The following is a 9,059-nucleotide window of genomic DNA, read 5'->3' on the forward strand; positions in this document are numbered from 1 at the left end:
AATGATAATTGCATAGACTAGCCATGCAAATCACTTTCAGCCTCAGGTTAATAATAGCTGGTGGCGCTGCGCGCAATTCTGTAATTAACGAATTCATTTTTATTAAACTGCTCAATGTCTTTTTGAAATAAGTAACAGACTGCAGCCGGGTTGTGACCCCTATCTGTGTGTGCCCATCCATTTCTGGTGCTTTCTAGCCGTTTTAAGATCTTTTTTTAATAGTTTTTCATTGCTCAAATGGGTGTAATTTATAATATTGGTATGTTTCCCTCATCTTTATAAGTTGATTTTGTGTGCAAGAAAGTGTCACTCATAGTTGTTGAAAAGTCACTCATAATTACATTGAAATTCTAAAAACGTCACACTTGGCAATCTGAAACCTTGGCACCTCTTCCCCCCACACCGGTGCCGAAGATGGCCCGCAATCCCCCGCCGTCTCTGTATCCCGGGCTGCTCACCTCCAAATCTTCACCGGGTCCCAGGCCCCCCCCCTCCTAGGATCGCTCTGACTCTGCTTGGTCACCTTCGTGCAGCCGGGCTGCTTCTTGTACCAGCTGCGGGGTGTGCTCATACGTTCAGGATGCTCCAATTCACATTTCGGTTATAGCTCTGCAATCCTTGTGGGCCCCTGGTGCAAAGCGGGAAGGTGCAGGCAAAGGGAAACCAGGGGCCAATCGGGCCTATTGCTGTGCCACTAGAATGCTGGTGTGCTTTTCACTTAACTATCTGGCTAAAGACCTCTAGTAGAAAGGATACCAAGGCAGAAAGGCCCCAGAGGTCACCCCGGGAGGGCCAGCCGCACACGTAGCCAGCACGCCCCAGCAAGGAGTCGGATCTCAGCCTGTGTGCTCACCCATCCCAGCCGCCGGCCCCAGCTACTGCTACTGTGCTCTTCTTACACGGGACTCGGAGGGTACCGGTCATTCCACTGCTGCTGCTGAGAACGATCGCAGATCAGGAGGGGATGGGTGGGGGGGAGTTATCGCAGGAGCTGCTCACTCACACCAAGGAAGCGCGCCACCCGGGACCGCCAGGGAGCGGTGCCTCTAATGCAGTAGCCTCAGGCCGGGGGTTAGCAGCCCGCCCTCCTCTTTGCCCCCGTTAGCAGCCCGCCCTCCTCGTTGCCCCCGGGAATGCTCAGGAGCGTAACCTGCAGTGCGATGCTAGTCTCGGGCCCCGGTGGTCATCTCCAACTTCAGTGTCCTACGGGGAGCCGCTGATAGATTGGTGCAGGTTACTGCGGCCCGTTCAGAGCCCACGCTATAGGCTGCGGCTCCCTCCACGTCCGGACCCAATTTAGGGTGAAATGGCGCCACTCGCTCCACCAGCCGCCGGCGTATTCGTCCCGCTCATTCTCCCCATAAATCTGCCCTCATAATTCTGATTGCGCGACACACCTACGCATGGGGCGCGAAACAGTAACGTGTCGCGCCACACACTTTGGAAAGCTGTGGGTTACTGTATATTTATTGATCGTGTCGGCTAAGACGGGATGAAACAGGGAAAAGGTTGGACCAGCAGCCGGTATAGGACCAGGTCGAGGGTCCAAACCTTGAGAGTGGGTTAATGAAGAAAAAGTTGCATAAATATTGGTGACTTTGCTAATGAAGTGATCTGCCAAAGAATTACAGAGGTCTTGAGATGGCTCAATAGCTGAAACTGATGGGGGAGTCGATAAGATGTTAACTGTTTGAAACAGTTTTCTGGAAGAATTTTGTGCAAACTCTATTTGGGATAGATAGTAAGCCCTTTTATGAGAGATGATGGCACGCTTGTAAATGGCTATAGCAGCTTTATAGCATTGTTTATCATGAAGGTTGTAATGTTCTCGCCAATGTCTCTCAAGGTTCCTGCAGTGCTGCCTCTGCAGTCTGAGTTCCTCCGAAAACCATCTCTCAGACTGGGTGGAACGATTAGGAAAAATTAATTTAGTGGCTACAGCCGTACTAAATGCGTCCAGGAGCCAATCCTGGTACCTGATAGACGCCTGATTAGGGTTAACAGACGTCGCCAAAAGGGGAGTTGTAAGTAATTGAGTGAGAAGGGGGAGGTCTAGATTTTTCCAGTCGCTGGTACTTTGGGCAGTTTGCGATTTATATTGTGCTGGGTTTGGGTTATGTGGCTTTATACTAAAAAAAACTACTTCATGATCTGACCAGGTCAGGGGCAGCACGTTAGTTAGAGATATGGCTGAGTTGTTGGTGAACAGCCCATCCAAGGTGTGGCCAGCTTGATGGGTCGGGACTGAGACTAGCTGGTGTAGTCCTAGCGCCTCCAGGTCGGTGATAAGATGAATCGTACCTTTGTCCACGGGGGATTCAAGATGGAAATTAAAATCTCCCAGGACTGTGTAGTCTGATGGTTCTGTACAATGTTGCAGTATCTCACCAAGATTGGAGAGAAAATGTGTACGTGGACCAGGAGGGTCATAGGAACAGTCCAGCCCGAACTGCCAAGCCAATGTCTTTCCAGGACCGGAATCAAGCATCCTAGGACCGGTGTCTGGCTATCAGCCGTCTTCAGCCAGGATAGTTTGACTCCAGTGGTGTGGAGAGCATGGGACTCACGTCTGAGCATACCCATCCCACTCGGGGTGACAAATGCAAAACAACAGTTGATGGACAGAATGCAAAACAATGTCATACATTCACCCCAGTACAGAGATCTGGGCCTAAATTCATTGTTTTTTTGCACTCCACACTACCCCAGTTCAGACATGACCATATGCAAATCAGCCTTGACCCTGTGCCTCATGGGAACAGTCCAGCCCGAACTGCCAAGCCATGTCTCTCCTGGACCGGACTCAAGCATCCTAGGATCGGTTTCTGGCTATCAGCCGTCTTCAGCCAGGATAGCTTGACTCAGTGGTGTGGAGAGCATGGGACTCACGTCTGAGCATACCCATCCCACTCGGGGTGACAAATGCAAAACAACAGTTGATTTTAAGAATGCAGAACAATGTCATACATTCACCCCAGTACAGAGATCTGGGCCTAAATCCATAGTTTTTTTGCACTCCACACCACCCCAGTTCAGACATGGCCATATGCAAATCAGCCTTGACCCTGTGTCTCATGGGAACAGTCCAGCCCGAACTGCCAAGCCATGTCTTTCCTGGACCGGAATCAAGCATCCTAGGACCGGTTTCTGGCTATCAGCTGTCTTCAGCCAGGATAGCTTGACTCCAGTGGTGTGGAGAGCATGGGACTCACGTCTGAGCATACCCATCCCACTCAGGGTAACAAATGCAAAACAACAGTTGATGGACAGAATGCAGAACAATGTCATACATTCACCCCAGTACAGAGATCTGGCCTAAATCCATCGTTTTTTTGCACTCCACACCACCCCAGTTCAGACATGGCCATATGCAAATCAGCCTTGACCCTGTGCCTCATGGGAACAGTCCAGCACGAACTTCCAAGCCATGTCTTTCCTGGACCGGAATCAGCATCCTAGGACCGGTTTCTGGTTATCAGCCGTCTTCAGCCAGGATAGCTTGACTCCAGTGGTGTGGCGAGCATGGGACTCACGTCTGAGCATACCCATCCCACTCGGGGTGACAAATGCAAAACAACAGTTGATGGACAGAATGCAGAACAATGTCATACATACACCCCAGTACAGAGATCTGGGTATAAATCCATCGTATTTTGTGCACTCCACAGCACCCCAGTTCAGACATGGCTTGGCAGTTCGGGCTGGACTATTCCCATGAGGCACAGGGTCAGACTGATTTGCATATGGCCATGGCTGAACTGGGGTGGCAGAGTGGGCGAAAGAACGGTGATGGATTAAACCCAGATCTGTTGACTGTGTGTGAGTGGTTGATTGGTTCAGATGCTTCGTCCATCACCACCCCCTTTTGTACCGCTGTGTATGAGAATGACAACAAATCCAATCAATGCCGGCAATTAATGCTGAGGTATATGTTCCTTTGTTAAATAAAAATCACCTCTAACATATACTGCTCATGGGTGGGCAAGCAGAAGAAGATCATCACTCTGCCTTGAAATTGAAGTACTGTTGCTTTCGCCACATCCGCCCCAGCAAGCGTGTGATTAATTATTGGTGTACATTTAATTTAGTCACACCTCAATAAGTCATACAGCCCGGGGGAAGAGGGTTAGGGTTTGTTGAATGGATGAAAAGGGGGTTTGGGGAAAGGTTTCACAGTGAAAAACAGTACACCTGGACAAACTAACGACAATCTTTGAAGACTACCATATCCATATCAATATGTTAAGGGAGAAACAGGAAATGCATGCATGATGATGATTGATAAGGAGACCCGGATTACATATACTTCTTGTTATGTTGTTCCGGGCTTAATACTTTTATAGATAGCAAATAGAATTTTTAAATATTGGTAGGGATGAATCATAAACAGAGAGCAAACCTAATGATAATAACAACAACAAGAAGAACACACTGTTGTAAAGATTGTAGACAAAAAAATTAATCAAATTATTTAAAAGAATGTGAAAGTTGATACTGTTAATTTGTTATCCTGGTCAAAAATGTGGACTGGTTTTGCATCTCGGCTTTCCTCTTGGTCCTCTCGTCCATTAATCTTGGGTGTCGCCTCTCGCCAGTTGCCACTGCCCGCATGGAAAAATATGTAGATTTATTGGTAAGGTAAGTGTGCATTGTAATGTGTTCCCAAGTATAGGGCAAGGCCCGGCCTGTAATTGTAGATGGAAACACAAAGGGGATATTGAGAAACAAAGTTGAAACAAATGCACAAGTTATGGTGTAGTGCAACACAAGAACACTTTCCGAGGCGGCATGTATGTATCATTTGTACTCTAGTCTGTTTCCAGCATTGACCTTCAACAACAACATGACAGAGCAGGCCCACATTGACAGGCCTGACGGCACGTTGCTTATCACATCCTCCGTTTAGAGTATTTTTTTTTTTTAAGTTGGACAAAGGCAAAGCACATACCAATACAAAAATAGCATTTTACAATTTAAGTTTGTTAATTAAAAGCACCGCAGTCATCCCACCGCTACACTCGACTCCACTTCTACACAGACAATTGGGTCTGCTGTGGTTGTTGTTGACATGTTTACCTTTAGGCTTTTATGCCACGCATGAAACGTCATCCTGGCTTGTTATTATTCCATCAATCATCTCCGATACTTGTACTGACTGACTGTGAAGGTTGGCCTGCAGTAGAAGTAAGCATGGGCGGAAAATCCGTTACGCTCGGGGATTTTGCGGATTTTCGGTAAATTCGCAATCCGCGAATGCTCGCGAATTTACTGAAAATCCGCAAATTCGCACGCAGCAGATTTTTTTTTCTTGGTGATACAATTTTGCCGCACGGCGTTTACTTACCGTCATTCAGCGTTTGCCGAGTTGTTTTTCTCGATATTTTGCGAGTGCTGCGCCATTTTGGATCTTGCTGCGGGATCCCGCGGGAATTTGGCGAGCGCGATTACGTCATCGCGGCTTGCCAACTTGCACAGCTAGAGTTTTTCAACGCGAGTACGCCGTGATCACGTATCGCGGGACTTCGCAATTGCGAGCTTGTAGATGCGGCGAGCAGCAACAATCTCGCACTCGCGAAAATACAAAATTTGCAATTCTGCACAAGAAATCCACCAGCAAGCAGCATAAACCTTCTGGAAATGATGATTTTTATTTGAATAACTCCTCAGCTTGACATTTGCCTGCACTTTTTTTGCAAGGAGTCCATTTTGGGGAGGGGGGGTGGGAGGAAGGAAGTGCCCTACAGTCTTCAACTTCCTGTTCCTGTCCAGCAGGCTCCTCCCAGTGCTTTGTCCATCTCCTGGTCACTTTTCATTTGGATCTGGAGCTGGAAGGATTACTTTTTGTGGATGCTGCTGGATATTTGGATTTGAGGCCTTTTTGACTTTCTTTGGATCACTTTTGGATTAGAAATTTCACAAGTAAGTTTGTTTGGGACATTACAGTTGCTGCAACTACAATTTTGGAATTTTCGATTTTTGGGCTGTTTTGGGGCCTTTTGCCCAGGGGTACTCAGTGGTGGGTGCACTGAGTCTTTCTGTGGGGTGTTTTGAATGTAGAATTCAATGTGGGTAGCACTCCTCTTTTTTGAAATTATTTTTTCTTTACTTCAAATTATTCTTAACACATGCGTGCTGCGGAGGTGGCACGTTTGTCCACACACCGTGAATACAACATAAAAAACGAAAATCACAGAAAAATCAGCACAATCACAAACCATCCAGGCCCTCCATGATGTTTAAATTCAAGACACCCCACAGAAAGACTAGGCCCATGCAACACTCACTACCCCTGGTAAAAAGGCCACAACAAGAGGCCAAATAAACAAAAATCACAGAAAAATCAGCACAATCCCAAGCCATCCAGCCCCTCCATGATGTTTACATTCAAAACACAACCTATCTGGAGTGGATGAACCACTCGACCTCTGCGCACTGTTGCTTCTGGTGAATAGATCACACCAGAAAATTAACCTTAATCATACAAAATTTCATGCACTCTGCTAATCAGTTTTCAATGTAACTAACTCATAACATATAACTCTGAACCAATTTAAAGCATTTTAACTCAAAATATGATTTTTAATCATCATTCCATTTGTTGATATCATGTAAATATGTTGAAAACAAATATTAACATTTCACAAATTCAACATAATCTTTCTTGGCAGTATACAGTTGACGTAGCCCGATGCATTTCGAGTCCCTTAGGACTCTTCCTCAGGGGCCTGTGAATATAACCAGTTTTTATCAAAAGCTGATATTTGCAACATAAATAATAACAAGTTCAATTTCGAAAAACAATAAGATGTGGAAAGGCAACAATTATTCATTTACATTAATCAGGATGCTTCAATGTGTGATGACATGACCGTGAACTTATAAGAACAGATACCACCACCACACCTCTGTAGTGGACTGTGAACCACCTAAAAAATATACTCACAACAGAACCAAAGAAACACGACCTTCCTGTAACAAAGAATATACCTATCTGAAAACAACTGTTTTGAAACGTGCAATAACTTTCAATGACATGCTCCAAGAGGTCCCTTCTCTTACCTCGGCTCTCTAATGTTAAAGCAACTGCGCTTCCGTCTTGATCACAATTTCCGACCACCACCTGTAAACGAGCATAAAAACCATCCTTAACCATAATTCTCCGGTTTTCAAGCCAAGAAAAACGGGGCCAAAAACGCCTCTACCTACCACGAAGTTACTGATCACATCCTCCGTGTGCTCCACTCGATAAAGTTTTCAATGGGACACCGGACCTTCCGGTTTAAAAACACCCTTCTCCTTAAAAAATGATCACAACAGTGAAAACGGACTACCGAGAATCAACCAATGCTGCCATTTTAGGTCAGTCAAATCCAAATGGCTATCTCTCGACCTCCGACAAATAAAGCAAACCATGCATAAACAAACCAAGGACCACATTAAGCTGCCTGCAAACTAATTATCACGAATGGGGTGGAATTTAGAAAGCATGTCTGCAAGGAAAATCAAGTATTAATAAAAAACGTAATACTGCTAAAAAAACATGATGGTTAAAGCAAAGTGATTGAAACAAGCAGGAAAGTGCAGTGATATATAGGAAATTACATAAAAGCATATGTGTATGAAATGCAGGCAGCTTAATGTGGTCCTTGGTTTGTTTATGCATGGTTTGCTTTATTTGTCGGAGGTCGAGAGGTAGCCATTTGGATTAGACTGACCTAAAATGGCAGCATTGGTTGATTCTCGGTAGTCCGTTTTCACTGTTGTGATCATTTTTGAAGGAGAAGGGTGTTTTTAAACCGGAAGGTCCGGTGTCCCATTGAAAACTTTATCGAGTGGAGCACACGGAGGATGTGATCAGTAACTTCGTGGTAGGTAGAGGCGTTTTTGGCCCCGTTTTTCTTGGCTTGAAAACCGGAGAATTATGGTTAAGGATGGTTTTTATGCTCGTTTACAGGTAGTGGTCGGAAATTGTGATCAAGACGGAAGCGCAGTTGTTTTAACATTAGAGAGCCGAGGTAAGAGAAGGGACCTCTTGGAGCATGTCATTGAAAGTTATTGCACGTTTCAAAACAGTTGTTTTCAGATAGGTATATTCTTTGTTACAGGAAGGTCGTGTTTCTTTGGTTCTGTTGTGAGTATATTTTTTAGGTGGTTCACAGTCCACTACAGAGGTGTGGTGGTGGTATCTGTTCTTATAAGTTCACGGTCATGTCATCACACATTGAAGCATCCTGATTAATGTAAATGAATAATTGTTGCCTTTCCACATCTTATTGTTTTTCGAAATTGAACTTGTTATTATATATGTTGCAAATATCAGCTTTTGACAAAAACTGGTTATATTCACAGGCCCCTGAGGAAGAGTCCTAAGGGACTCGAAATGCATCGGGCTACGTCAACTGTATACTGCCAAGAAAGATTATGTTGAATTTGTGAAATGTTAATATTTGTTTTCAACATATTTACATGATATCAACAAATGGAATGATGATTAAAAATCATATTTTGAGTTAAAATGCTTTAAATTGGTTCAGAGTTATATGTTATGAGTTAGTTACATTGAAAACTGATTAGCAGAGTGCATGAAATTTTGTATGATTAAGGTTAATTTTCTGGTGTGATCTATTCACCAGAAGCAACAGTGCGCAGAGGTCGAGTGGTTCATCCACTCCAGATAGGTTGTCTTTTGAATGTAAACATCATGGAGGGGCTGGATGGCTTGGGATTGTGCTGATTTTTCTGTGATTTTCGTTTATTTGGCCTGTTGTTGTGGCCTTTTTACCAGGGGTAGTGAGTGTTGCATGGGCCTAGTCTTTCTGTGGGGTGTCTTGAATTTAAACATCATGGAGGGCCTGGATGGTTTGTGATTGTGCTGATTTTTCTGTGATTTTCGTTTTTTTGGGCTGTTGTTGTGGCTTTTTCACCAGGGGTAGTGAGTGTTGCTTGGGCCTAGTCTTTCTGTGGGGTGTCTTGAATTTAAACATCATAGAGGGCCTGGATGGTTTGGGATTGTGCTGATTTGTCTGTGTTTTTCGATTTTTTGGGGTGTTCATGGGGAC

This window comes from Lissotriton vulgaris, unplaced genomic scaffold (assembly GCF_964263255.1).
Source record: "Lissotriton vulgaris unplaced genomic scaffold, aLisVul1.2 SCAFFOLD_834, whole genome shotgun sequence".
Taxonomy (NCBI): Eukaryota; Metazoa; Chordata; class Amphibia; order Caudata; family Salamandridae; genus Lissotriton; species Lissotriton vulgaris.